The 14,800-nt window shown below is 38.6% G+C and overlaps 2 pseudogenes; one reads left to right on the top strand and one right to left on the bottom strand.

Annotated features, from left to right (window-relative positions):
* Positions 1–9,078: 9,078 nt before the first annotated feature.
* LOC119037373 (histone H2A.Z-like) lies at positions 9,079–9,487 on the top strand (annotated as a pseudogene).
* A 2,746-nt stretch (positions 9,488–12,233) lies between these two features.
* On the bottom strand, positions 12,234–13,611 carry LOC119037374 (elongation factor 1-alpha 1-like; annotated as a pseudogene).
* Between the last annotated feature and the right edge of the window lie 1,189 nt (positions 13,612–14,800).

Genomic DNA, 14,800 nt, shown 5'->3' with positions numbered 1-14,800 from the left:
ATGTAATGATTTGTCTGTAGGTGTCCCATGGTTTTCTGGGAATCTGTGCGTAACAGAAGTACAATAATTAACCAACCAGTGGGTTTCTTACGGTGCTGGCTAGGACGTAGCACTACAAGGTGGAATACAGATGGCTAAAGTGGGCATCTTTGAGTTGTTCCTAGTATTAAATAGACAGCCGCCAACATCTGCATATTGAAATGTGTTTGTTGTGACTAGCTGTCTTCTTTTCCTCCCTTCCTTCCTTCCTCTCTTCCTCCCTCACTTTTTTTTCCACCCTTCCTTCCTTCCTTCCTTCCTTCCTTCCTTCCTTCCTTCCTTCCTTCCTTCCTTCCTTCCTTCCTTCCTTCCTTCCTCTTTTTTGTTCCTCTCTTTCTCTTTATCAGATCAAGAAACTTCCCTTACATTCTTAGTGTAATATGAGTAAGTTTGTCCCGAGAACCATGGATACATATTAAATTTCACATTTTTGCCTTGATTGAAATAATCAAGACTCTATTCATTTAATCTGTTAAATACAATGAGCATTATCGGTAGATTCCCCCCTCAAAATATTTACTGAGGCTCATCTTATAATCAAAGAGAACAAAAATCGTGTGTGTCTTAATGATTTTCAAAAATTATACATACACGTTCAAGTAGCACCTGCAGCAATCAGCAGACTATATTAGGGGTGCACAAACGTCTTCCTTGCCCCCTTCAGTCTATAACTTTTCTAATGTTAAGCCTGCTTCACTCTCCTCGGATGAATGTAACTTGGTGAGGGTACATCTTTTTGTATGTACTGGTGCGTTCATTTTGCTCAATTTCATTTAAGATATTTCAGCTTTTGTTCATGAGTGGGATCGATTTGATGTGTTTCTCATACCGTGTTTGCAGGTTCAGGGACAAAATGTTCTAGTCTCATAGACTGAGTTGGGAGTATTCTCTCTTTTCTATCCTCTGGACATCTTTGTGTAAGATGGAGATTACCTGTCTTGAGATGTTATTAGAACTTCACTACTAGACAGCTGGGATGCCGGTTTCCTTTCTTTCCCTTTCCTTCCTTCCTTCCTTCCTTCCTTCCTTCCTTCCTTCCTTCCTTCCTTCCTTCCTTTTTTCCTTTTTTCTTTCTTTCTTTCTTTCTTTCTTTCTTTCTTTCTTTCTTTCTTTCTTTCTTTCTTTCTTTCTTTCTTTCCTTTCTTTCTTTCTTTCTTTCTTTCTTTCCTTCTTTCTCTCTCTCTCTCCCCCTCTTTCTCTCTTTTTGTCTTTTTGTTTCTCTCTTTCTTCTTTCCCTTCCTTCCCACCTTCCTTCCTTGTTTAATTTTACTCTGGATGTTATCAAACATATACAAGTAGATTTTGTATACAAAATTATAAACAGTATCCAGGTTCACTTCAGTAAAGCAGTGTTCCTGGAACACTAGCTTGTATCAGAGTCTCCCAAAGGGCTTGTTAAATGACAGGTTGTTCACTTCCACATCTGTAAGTTTCAGATTAAAAATCTTGGGTGAGAATCAGAGTTTGCTTTTCTGACAGGTTCCCTGGTGATGCAGGTGCTGGTGGTGGGAGAGCACACTTTGAGAACCAGTGTATAACAGGGAATAGTGTTGGAAACCCTAATTATCAATCATCCAAATGTTACCATGAACAACTCATAGCCAATTTCACTTCATATATATTTTGTCACCTCTCACTGTTCCAGATAATTTTTTATCTTTTAATTTTTATTCTATTACTTTTGCCCCATTTCCTCCCCCTCCCACCCGTTGCCCTCCTCCACCCTGCCCACCCCGTGCTCCTGCAGTCAATCCTCTCACTCTTCTCCATATCCATGGGTCATTCATACCTGTCCCTTGAGTGGTCCCTTCACCTTTTTCCCACCATTTCTCCCCACCCCCCTCCGGTTGCTGTCATTCTGTTCCATGTTTCCCTGCTTTCTTTTCTTTTTGCTCATGAGTTTATGTTTGTTCATTAGGTTCCTTTATAGGTGAGATCAAATTTTGTTTTAAAATCATTTTATGATGGTAAATATTTCAATGTGTAAGTCTAAAATATGAGCTATCCACTCTCCACAACTTTTTTTATTTAAAAATGCACTGTGTTGGTGGTCTATCATTTTTTGCATGTGTCAGTCCAATTTTCCCAACACCATTTATTGAAGACATTCTTTTTATTCCATCGTTTTCTTTTTGCCTTCTCTTTCACACAGTAATTGACCATAAAAGTGTGGTTTTCTAGCCCTGGCTGGTGTAGCTCGTGGATTGAGTGCGGGCCTGCAAACCAAAAAGATTGCGGTTTGATTCCCAATCAGGTCACATGCCTAGGTTGCAGGCCAGTTCCTAGTAGGGGCCAAGTTCCCAGCAGGACACACGAGAATCAACCATACATTGATATTTCTCTTCCTCTCTCCTTCCCTTCCCTTCTAAAGATAAATAAATAAAAGGTTTTTTTTAAGTGTGGTTTTCTTTCTGGGCTCTGGGCTCTGTTCCATTGATCTGTATGTCTGCTTTTGTGCCATTACCAGGCTGTTTTGATTGTAATGCCTTTGGGTACGGTTTGATATTTGGTATTGTGATCCTTCCAACTTTGCTCTTCTTTTTCAAGATTGCTGAGGCCATTCAGGGTCTTTTTTGTTTCCAAACAAATGTTTAGAATTTGTTCTAAATCTGTGAAGTATGCCATTGTATTTTAGTAGGAATTGCATTGGATCTATTGATTGCTTTGTGTAGTGTGGACATTATAATGATGTAAATTTTTCCAATCTATGAACATACACACTTCCACTTGCTTTTGTCTTCTTCTATTTCTTCCTTTAATGTCCCATAGTTTTCCAAGAACAGGTCTTTTACTTCCTTGCTTAATTTTATTCCTAGGTACCTTTTTCTGTTGTTCTTGTGGTTGTTGCAATGGTAAATGGGATTGCTTTCTTAGTTTCTCTTTCTGAGAGTTCATTACTGGTGTATAAAATTTCCACTGATTTCTGCATATTAATTTTGTATGCTGCTACTTTGCCAAATTGATTTATTAAATCTAGTAGGGGGGGTTTTGGTAGAATATTTAGGGGTTTCTTTGAACAATATCATGTTGTCTGTGAATGATGCAGTTTTACTACCTTTTTTCCAATTTGGATGCCTTTTATTTCATCTCTTTTCTGAGCACCGTGCCATGACTTTCAGTACTGTGTTGAATAAAAGTGGTAATTCAGACATCCCTGTCTTGTTCCTGATTTAAGCAAAGTGCTTTCAGCTTTTTCCCCCTTTGAGTATGATGTTGGCTAAAAGGTTTTTCATATAGGGCTTTACGCATTGAGTTATGATCCTTCTATTCCACTGTGCTGAGAGTTCTTATGTATGAAAGACTCAAATGTCAGTTGCAAAACCATAAAAATTCTAGAGGAAAATATAGGCAGTAAAATCTCAGACATCTTGTGTAGCAATGTTTTGCTGATACATCTCCTAGAACAAGGGAAACAAAAGAAAAATAAACAAATGTGACTACATTAAACTAAAAAGGTTCTGCACAACAAAGAAACCATCAACAAAATGAAAAGGGAACCCACTGATGGAAGAACATGTTTGCCAATGATACATCTGGTAAGGGGTTCATTTCCAAAACATAGAGTTCCAGCCAAGATGGAGGCATAGGTAGAAACCCTTCACTTCCTCACACAACAAAAAGGAAGATAACAACCAATCTAAAATCAATAAATAATAAAAGCGCCAGAAAAATCAAACTGCTTGGAACTCCAACAACCAAGGAGTTAAAAACATCAACCAGACTGGTAAGAACATGCATGAACGACCCACGGACATGGACAACAGTGTGGGGATTGACTGTAGGAGTGGATGGCAGGACGGGTGGAAGAGGGCAAAGGAGAAAAAAATGGGACAACTCTAACTGAATAACAACAGAAATGATTTAATAAAAAATTTAAAAAGAATTTCAAAACACTAATTTGAAAGAATATATGCAGTCCTGTGATCATTGCAGCATTATTTACAATAGCCAAGATTTGGAAACAGCCCAAGTGCCCATCAGTAGATGAGCAGATAAAAAAAAGATGTGGTATATTTACACAATAGAATTCTACACAGCTGTAAAAACGAATCAGTGCGTATTCTTTTCAACAGCATGGACGGACTTGGAAACTAGTATGCTAAGTGAAATAAGCCAGTCAGAGAAAGACAAACACCATATGATCTCACTCATGTATGGAATCTAATGAACAAAATAAACTGACAAACAAAGTAAAACCAGATGTATGGATACATGGAACAGACTTCAGATCTCAGAATGGAACAGGTGGTGGTACTAGAAGAGATGAGCCAAGAGATTAGCCTATATGTGTATATGCAGAGCCCATGGACATGGACTACAATGTATGAAGGCCAGGGGGTGTGGGGGTGTGGTGGAGAGGAAAAATGGTGGGGGATTACTAACTGTAATAGTGTCAACAATAAAAATATTAAAAAGGGAAAAACTGGGCTCGAAGGAGACATTCTCCAGAGATAATATAAAACTGGCCAATAAGCCCAACATTATTAGTCATTAAGGAAATTCAAATGCAAACCACAATGAGATATCACTCATACTACTTCACATCTACAATTTTTCAGTAAAAGAAAACAAACATTGTCAAGGAGGTGGCAAAATTGGAACCCTTGTACTTTGCCTGATGGAAATGTAAAATGGTGCAGCCACTGTGGAAAACAGTTTTTAGTTCCTCCAAAAATTAAACATAGAGTTACCGTATGACCTAGCAATTCCTCCCCTAGGTATATATATACCACAAAAGAATTGAAAATAGAATCAGGAACAGATGCATTTATGCCGATGTTCATTGCAGTATTATTCACAGTATACAAAAGGTGGAAACAACTCAGTGTCCATCAAACAGATGAATGGATAAACAAAATATAAGATACATATATATATGTGTGTGTGTTATATATATATATATATATATATATATATATATATATATATATGAAAACAATGAATTTCTCATACATACTGCCATATACATGAACCTTGAAAGCATTGTGTTAAATGAAACAAACCAGACAGAGATGGACAAATATTATATCATTCTACTTCTATGAAATACCTTGACTAGGCAAGTTCACAGAGACTGAAAGTAGGTAAGTGGTTACCAGGGGCTGCAGAAGAAGGTAAAAACAGATTTGTTACCTAATGAGCACAGAGTTTCTATTGGGGTGATTTAAAAAGTTTTGGAAATAGATAGTGCCAGTTGTTGTACAACATTGTGAATATAATTAATGCTACTGAATTATACACTTAAAATGGTTAAAATAGCAAACTCTATGGTATCTATTTTACCACAATAAAAATAATAAAAAATTAAAAGAAAGAAATCTGGGACTACAGAAGTCACAGCTTGTGCCCCACCCCTCCTTTAGTCCTTAATATTTTTTAAAACATTTTATTTATTTATTTTTAGACAGATGGGAGTGGAAGGAGAAAGAGTGAGAGAGAAACATCAGTGTGTGGTTGCCTCTCATGTGTCCCCTACTGGGGACCTGGCCTGCAACCCAGGCATGTGCCCTGACTGGCAATCGAACCAGTGACCCTCTGGTTCTCAGCCTGCGCTCAATCCACTGAGCCACACCAGCCAGGGCTACTCCTTAATGTTTTTTAAGAACATTACAAACTGAACCCAGCACAGTATTGACAAACTCTAAGCCACAATTCATAAATATTTGGCATCAAACTTCTTTCAGCAGCAAAACAACTGCCTCTGAAGCAGCCGCTACATTTCTTATCTCCCTCCTCTGCTTACTTCTTTGGTTACAGCTTTACCCTAACGACTTCTCTTTCCCACTCTGCCACCATACTTTTTCTTACCAGTAACTTCCTCCCAATCCACATGTCCCTGTGAAAAACCTCTGCCTACATTAATGACCTTATCTTAGTGGCCAGTCTATGATCTAGAACAGCACTCTTAACACTGTCCTACCTCAGGTTATACCTCCAGCTCGACAAGACTATTTGAATAGTCAGTCTGGAATATGATAGTTGACCCAGGCAAAGACACTTAACATTAAGCTTATATTTTTGCCTTATTATTTTGCCTGTGAGTGATCATAGGTAAGATAGCACTCTGACCTCAACATTCTCATCTATAAGACAGAAATAGCAGTATCTTTCTCTAAGAGCTTTTATGAGGAATAAATAGGATTAACATGTGGAATGTATCTAATACATAACAATATAAGTAAACATCAGTTACCTTCCCCTTCTCTGTAACATGCAATTAAGAGAAACTTGGACCCTGGCTGGGTAGTTCAGCTGTTCAGAACATTGTCCCTATATGCCAAGGTTGCAGGTTTGATCCCCAGTTAGGGCACCTGAGAGAATCAGCCAATGAATGCACAAGAGGGTGGAACAGCAGATTGATCTCTCTCTCTCTCTCTCTCTCTCTCTCTCTCTCTCTCAAAAATCAGTTAAAAAGTAAAGAGAAACTTGGTTGCTGGGGTGGGGTGGCCCGTACTTGCAATATTTTGAAAATGACATAGGGATATAATCTTACCTTCAAATACACTAATATTAATCCCTCTGCGAATTACCAATCTGGAGCTAAGGAGAGGATAGGATGCCTCATTGTGGCAAACCTTCTTTTTCTGCCCTAAATGCACTTGTTTCGGAAAAAAGTCCTGTGAGTAATTTTATAAATTAACTACTTTTAAATCAAGCTTTTACATCTTTTAAGTAAAACAAAATTTTCTTCACTTTTTTGTTTTACCGAGAATGGTATTTTATTTGGTAGTTTTTTTTATATATTTTCTTTATTTATTTTTGGAGAGAGGGGAAGGGAAGGAGAAAGAGTGGGAGAGAAACATCAATGTGTGGTTGCCTCTCATGCGTCCCCTGCCGGGAACTGGCCTGCAACCCAGGCATGTGCCCTGACTGGGAATCGAACTGCAATACTCTGGTTCGCAGGCCCGCGCTCAATCCACTGAGCTATGCCAGCCAGGGCTTATTTGGTAGTTTTTGTTTACAGCTGAAACTCTGGGAGTTCAAAATTAACATCTTTGCCTATTAGCTTCTTATAGACAAAAGAAAGTTTCAACCTTGTGTTCCAAATTGTTCTGCTGGGTTTTATCCAAATGAACCTTTATGAGCCGGCTCTTGAATTTTCTTGTATGTTATATATTGACCTCGCTAAGAATAAGACACAACACTCTAATAGAAGACTATAGCAGTGATAAAATGGAGTTAACCTTCTTCCAGTCATTCATTCATACACGTGTCCATTTAACATATCTTTTCTTAAAGATTTTATTTATTTATCTTTAGAGGGGAAGGGAAGGGAAGGGAAGGGGAGAAGGAGAGAAGTATCAACGTATGGTTGCCTGTCATGAGTCCCCTGCTGGGAACTGGCCTGCAACCCAGGCATGTGCCCTGACTGGGAATCGAGCAGCGATCGTGTGTTTCACAGGCCCATGCTCAATCCACTGAGCTACACCAGCCAGGGCTTCATTTAACAAATCTTATGTGCCTGCTATGAGTCATCCCCTGGGGCTACAGAGATGAATAAACTATAATTCGTATCCTCACGCACTCATAGTCTGATGAAGGAGACTGACAAATACTTAGACAATCATAATATAGTGCACTGAGTGCTTTGGTTGAAGAGAATTGTAACAACAGTTACTTAACGCAAGCTCGTAGACACCTGAGTTGTCTTGAAGTTCATGTGTAAGATATAAAACATATACTATTGCCATTATTTTTATTTCTCTGGATCTGTATATGTGTACATAAATTCATAAGAAAACATCTGGAAATTTTATTCAACATTTTTTTCTGAATACTTTTGTGTGCTAGGTGCTGCTCTAGGCACTTAGAATAAATCACTGAACACAACAGCCCTAGTTGAGTTGCAGCTTATATTTTGTCAGGGGGAAGCACAATAAAAATTCTGCTGTTGACAGACCATACTCTGAGAACCACTGTACAAGAGAGAATAGTGGAGGAACCTCCAATTTCATGAATATTTTTTGTTCTTCTCCTCTTCCTGATTATTTTTAAATACCTAAATTCATTTTATTTTATGATGGTAAATATTTCAATGCTTAACTCTAAAATATGAACATTCCATTCTCCTCGACTTTTTTGTTTTGCAAGTGCACAATGTTGGTGGTTTAGTTTCCTTTTTTGCATGTACCAGTCCAATTCTCCCAACACCAATTACTGAAGAGGCTTCTTTTATGCCATCATATTCTCTTGCCTCCATTGTCAAATAAAACTGACCACAAAGGAGCAGGTTGCTTTCTGGGCTTGCTGTTCTTTTCCATTGATGTATATGCCTGTTCTTTTGCCAGTACCAGGCTGTTTTTTTCTTACAGTGATTTTGAGTATACTTTAATATCCAGTATTGTGATCCCTCCAACTTTGTTTTTGTTTCTCAGGTTTGCTGAAGCTATTCTGGGTCTTTTTGGGTTCCATACAAATTTTTGGAATGTTTGTTCTAGATTCTAGATCTGTGAAATATGCCACTGGTATTTTAACAGGAATCACATTGAATCTACAGATTGCTTTCAGTAGTATGGACATTTTAATGATGTTAATTCTTCCAATCTGTGAACACAGTATATGCTTCCACTTGCATGTGTCTTCTGCTATTTTTTTCTTCAATGGGGAATAGCTTTTAGAGTACAGGTCTTTTACCTCCATGTTTAAGTTTATTTGTAGCTACCACATATTTTTGTTGAAATGGTAAATGGGATTGCTTTCTTAGTTTCATCTTCTGCAAGTTCATTATTGGTGTATAAAAGTGATGTTAATTTTGTATCTATGGGGTCAGAGAATGAAATGACCAGTAAAAACATTTATAGAAAGATGCTGAAAAATGTGAAAACTGTTCAGTGAAAGTTATTAATCCCACACACATCTAAACTGAATGAAATTTAAGTGAAATATGCACAACAAAATCCACCAACAGACCCATTATATTAGAAATGCTGAGGCAGTTTGAATCACCTTGCGATGGAATGAATAGGCAGTGGGGTCTCTCTGGGTGTTTGACTGGTCCTTTCTCTGCCTTGCTTGTTTGAGCATTCCCCAGAATTCGAAATGGTTGGCGGTAAGGCTGTGAAATAGTCCGGAAAGGCCAAGACAAAGGCGATTTCCCACTCACAGAGAGCCAGCTTGCAGTTTCCGGTGGGCTGTATTCATAGGCCCCTGAAATCTAGGAAGAGCAGTCTTGGACGTATGGGCACGACTGCTGCTGTGTACAGTGCAGCCATTCTGGAGTGCCTCACCCTAGAGGTACTTGAATTGGCAGGAAATGCTTCAAAGGACTTAAAGGTAAAGCATATTACCCCTCCTCGTTTGCAACTCGCTATTCGTGGAGATGGAGAATTAAACTCTCATCAAGGCTACAATTGCTGGTGGTGGTGTCATTCTACCCATACACAGATCTCTGAGAAGAAAGAACTACAGAAGACTGTCCAAAGGCTTGCAGGATTGCTTATTACCTTAGGACTCTAAATACTCTGACAGCTGTCCAGTGTTGGTGATTCCAGTGGACTGTATCTCTCTGAAAAACACAATTTTACTGTTTTGTAATTCTATTTGAGCAAGTCGGAGGTTTAGTTAGCATTCCAACGAACCAAACTTCTGCATTCTTAACCATATTTAAGTCTTAACCATATTTAAGTGTTGCGGTGGATTCAAAAAAGTTGAATTCTGAAATAATGGGTTTTAACTGAGTTGTCTGTTTTTTAAAAACTCTTTGGATTTTAATTGTGATGCAGAAGTTATAGTAACAAACTTTTGGTTTTGTACAGACATTATTTCCACTCCAGTGGATAAGCTCAATAAAGGTCATATCCCAAACTAAAAAAAAAAATGTCAAAAGACGACGAGAAAAACAACCAATTATGAAAGAAAAGAGTCACATGAGTCTGTAACTGATCATTGAAGACTATGGAGGCCACAAGGCATCAGATGGAATAGTCAAAGTGTACAAGAAGATTCTGTCAACTATGAATCTTACCTCAGGCAACATATCTTCCAAAAATAAAGGTGAGATAAAGAGATTCCCAAATAAATAAAAAGTGAGAAAATTCATTGCTCTCAAACCCACCTTACAAGAAATACTAAAGAAGGAGGCTGGGATGGGGAAAAAATAGACAAAAAACTGTACTTGAAAAATAACTAAATAAAATTTAAAATAAAATAAAATAAAAGAAATACTAAAGAAAAACTGTCATCTCGCACAGAAATATGAATCTGTACAAAAGGAAAAAATAAAACAACAAGACATCACTCAAAATAATCCTAGAATAACAAAAGACCAGCCCTGGTTGGTGTAGCTCAGTAGATTAAGTGCAGGCTGCGAACCAAAGGGTCACAGGTTTGATTCCCAGTCAGGGCACATGCCTGGGTTTTGGGACAGGTCCCTAGTGAATGCCACAAGAGAGGCAACCACACGCTGATGTTTCTCTCCCTCTTTCTTCCCTCCCTTCCCCTCTGTATAAAATGAATAAATGAAATCTTTAAAGAAAAAGAACGTATAAATGCATATCTGACTTTTTAATGGTTTTAAAAGGCAATTTTATAAACCAACAGGTATAAAATGTATTGTTTTGACTCTAATCTGTAGGCATATAGTAAATTTCATAAAATCATCCTAAAGGAGATGGTGAGAACAAGAAGAGTTTGAGTAAGAAAAGGATACTAGGCACACAAACGACAAGTAAAAGAACCAAAGATCATAAATAAGGTTATATAACAAAACTATAAATATATTCTACCTTTAATTCTGTCTCTTAACAGCTTCCTTAAAATTTATAGTTTCATTTAAAAATAACAGAATATTTAGCAATGTCTTTAATGTTCATACATGCTTTTTATTGTTCAGTTACAGTTGTCCCCATTTCCCCCCATTACTCTCCCATGTCCTACACATTCCCCACCTCCCACATTCCATCCTCCCTATCTCCTCCATCCTCTCACACTGCTGTCTTTGTCCAGGGTCCTTTATAGAAGTTCCTTGACTTGACCTTTTCCCTTCTTTCTCCCTTTGTACTTCTCAATCACTGTCAGTTTGCTCTTTCTTTCTGTGTGTATGTTTCTATTTTGCCCTTGTTTGGTATATTTCTGGGTTCTCTATTCTATTCCATTGATCTATGTGTCTGTTCTTGCCAGTACCATACTGTTTTGATTACAGTGGTCTTGTAATATAGTTTGATACCAAGTATTATGATCCCTTCTACTTTGTTGTTGTTTATTTTTCCTCTCACAATTGCTTAGGCTATGCCAGGTCATTTACAGTTCCATATAAATTTTTGCAATGTTTGCTCTAGATCTGTGAACTATGTCATTGGTATTTTAATAGGGACTGCATCTAATTTATAGATTGCTTTAGATAGTATAGACATTTGGATGGTGTTCATTCTTCCAATCTATAAACATGGTATATGCTTCCATGTACTTGTGTCTCCCTTAATTTCTTTCTTCAGTGTTGTGTGGTTTTCTGAGTACAGGTCTTTTACCTCCTTGGTTAGGCTTATTCCTAGGTTCTTCATTTTTCTTGTTGCTATAGCAAATCAGATTTTTGCCCCTAATTTCTCTTTCTGATATTTCATTGTTGGTGTACAAAAATGTCTTCGATTTATGAATATTGACTTTGAATCCCACTGTTTTGCCAAATTCACTTATTAGGTTGAGTAGTTTTTTGGTGAAGTCTATAGGTTGTTTTTCTTTTTAAAAAGATTTTATTTATTTTTAGAGAAAAGGGAAGGGAAGGAGAAAGAGAGGTACGGAAACATCAATGTGTGGTTGCCTCTTGCATGCTTCCTACTGGGGACCTGGACCACAGCCCAGGAATGTGCCCTGACTTGGAATCGAACAGGCAACCCTATGGTTCGCAGGCCTTTGCTCAACCCACTGAGCCACACTAGCCAGGGCATTTTTATAATATATATATATATATTTTTTTTTCTCATTAAACTTTGTTTTAATGGGTCTCGAAATTCTGTGGCAGATTTTGGTCAAGTTGTTTCCATTAAAAAGTACTGATTTTAAAAACTAGTAACTTAAAAACTGCCACACAAAAAACCCCAAGTAGTCCACAAAACAGTCTCCTTTCCTTCTGAAGGTTTTATGATGCATTGTAACCATTAACCAGTCCTTTACTATTAAACTTAAATGGCCAATTGAGGTAAACAGTTCCGAGACTGTTCTTCCACCACTGATTAAGACTGCGGTGGCAGGTTTTGGGGATGATATTCATTTAGCTGTCTGAGCTTTCTGGGCAGACTTGGTGACTTTGTCAGCTCCAGCTGCCTTCTTGTCCACTGCTTTGATGACACCAACAGCAATTGTCTGTCACATGTCATGAACAGCAAAGCAGCCCAGAGGAGGATAGTCAGAGAAGCTCTCCACACACATGGGCTTGTTAGGAACCATATCAACAATGGCAACATCACCAGATTTCAAAAACTTTGGGCCATCTTTTAGCTTTTTCCCAGTGATGATTAATCTTCTCCTTCAGCTCAGCAAATCTGCAAGCAATATGAGCTGTGTGACAATCCAGAACAGGTGCACATCTGGCATTGATTTGGCCTGGATGGTTGAGGATAATCATCTGAGCTGTGAAGCCAGCTGCTTTCATTGGTGGGTCATTGTTGCTGTCACCAGCCATGATGAACTTTGACAGACATGTTCTTGACACTGAAGCCCATTGTCCCCAGGAAGAACTTCACTCAAAGCTTCATGGTGCCTTTCAACAGAATTTACTTCAGTTGTAACGTTGACTGCAGCAAAGGTGACCACCATGCCAGGTATGAGAACATCAGTCTCCACTCCACCCACGGGAACAATACCAATGCCACCAATTTTGTAGACATCCTGGAGAGGCAGACTCAGGAGCTTGTCAGTTGGACGAGTTGGTGGAAGGACGCAATCCAGAGCTTCAAGCAGCATGGTTCCACAGGCACTACCATCTTCACAGGTGACTTTCCAACCCTTGAACCAAGGCATGTTAGCATTTGGCTCCAGTATGTTGTCGCCGTCCAATCAGAAACTGGCACAAATGCTACTGTCAGGGTTGTGGCCAATTTTCTTAATGTAGGTGCTGACTTCTTTAACAATTTCCTCATATCTCTTTTGGCTTTAGGGTGGCTCAGTAGAATCCATTTTGTTAACACCAACAATCAGCTGTTTCACACCCAGTGTGTAAGCCAGAAGGGCATGCTCACAGGTCTGTCCATTCTTAAAGATACCTGCTTCAAACTCACCAACACCAGCAGCAACAATCAGGACAGAACTGTCAGCCTGAGATGTCCCTGTAATCATGTATTTTATGAAGTGTCTGTGTCCTGAGGCATCAGTGATGGTCACATAATACTTGCTGGTTTTGAATTTCCACGGGGAGATATCAATGGTGATACCATGCTCACATTCAGCTTTCACTTTATCCAAGACCCAGGCATACGTGAAGGAGCCCTTCCCCATCTATGTGGCCTCCTTCTCAAATTTTTCAATGGTTCTTTGGTTGATCCCACCACATTTGTAGATCAGATTGACAGTAGTGGTGGACTTGCCTGAATCCACAAGTCCAATATCCACAGCATTGATGTGAGTCTTTTCCTTTCCCATTTTGGCTTCGATTTAGTGGTGGTTTTCTTGACACCAGTGTTCTGGCGGAAAACCCATTACCAAAAAAAAAGGATATTTTTTATTGTTGTTCAAGTGAAGTTGTTTCCATTTTCACCTCACCTCACTCACCAGCCCCATCCATCCCCATTTCCCACCCTTAAATTTACGACTTTTGACTTTGTCCATCTGTCCTTTATAGATGTCTTTGATGGCTGATGGCCCTTCCCCTATTTTCCCCCATTATCCCTTTCCCCTTTCCCCTCTGGTTACTGTCTGTTTGTTCTTTATTTCGATGCCACTGGTCATATTTTGCTTACTTGTTTGTTTTGTTGATTAGGTTTCAACTATACCTGAGATCATATGGTTTTTGTCCTTCACCGCCTGGCTTACTTCACTTAGTGTAGTGCTCTGTAGTTCCATCCATGCTGTTGCGAAGGGTAGGAGCTCCTTCTTTCTTTCTACTGAGTATTATTCCATTGTGTAAATGTGGCATGGTTTATGTATTCACTTATTTACTGATGAGCACTTAGGCTGCTTCCAGCACTTGACTACTGTAAATTGTGTTGTTGTGAACATTGGGGTGTATAGGTTCTTTTGAATTAGTGTTTCAGGATTCTCGGGGTGTAATCAGAGCAGTGGAATTGCCAGGTCAAAAGGCGGTTCTATTTTTAGTTTTCTGAGGAAATTTCATACTGTTTTCCACAGTGGCTGCACCAGTCTGCATTCCTACCAACAGTGCACTAGGGTTCCATTTTCTCCATAATTTCACCAGCATTTGTTGTTTGTTGATTTGTTTATGATGGCCATTCTGACCAGTGTGAAGTAACATCTCATTGTGGTTTAAATTTTCATCTCTCTGATGGCTAGTGATGCTGAGCATCCATCATATGTCTCTGGGCCCTCTGTATGTCCTCCTTGAAGAAGTGTCTGTTTAGGTCCTTTGCCCATTTTTTAATTTGATTGGTTGACTTCCTGGTGTGGAGTTGTGTGAATTCTCTATATATTTTGGATATCAAACCTTTGTCTGAGGTATCAATGGCAAATATATATTTCCCTATGGTTTATTTCACTTTCATTTTTCTGATGTTTTCTTTAGCCGCAGAGATTTTTATTTTGATGTAGTCCCATTTGTTTATTCTTTCCTTTATATCCCTTGCTCTAGGGGGTATACTTGGTGAAAATATTGCTG

The sequence above is a fragment of the Artibeus jamaicensis genome, unplaced genomic scaffold (genome assembly GCF_021234435.1).
Source record: "Artibeus jamaicensis isolate MK-2021 breed Jamaican fruit bat unplaced genomic scaffold, CSHL_Jam_final contig_240, whole genome shotgun sequence".
In the NCBI taxonomy this organism is placed as follows: Eukaryota; Metazoa; Chordata; class Mammalia; order Chiroptera; family Phyllostomidae; genus Artibeus; species Artibeus jamaicensis.
Note: the sequence above shows the minus strand (reverse complement) of the source record. Positions and strands in the feature narration are given on the sequence as shown.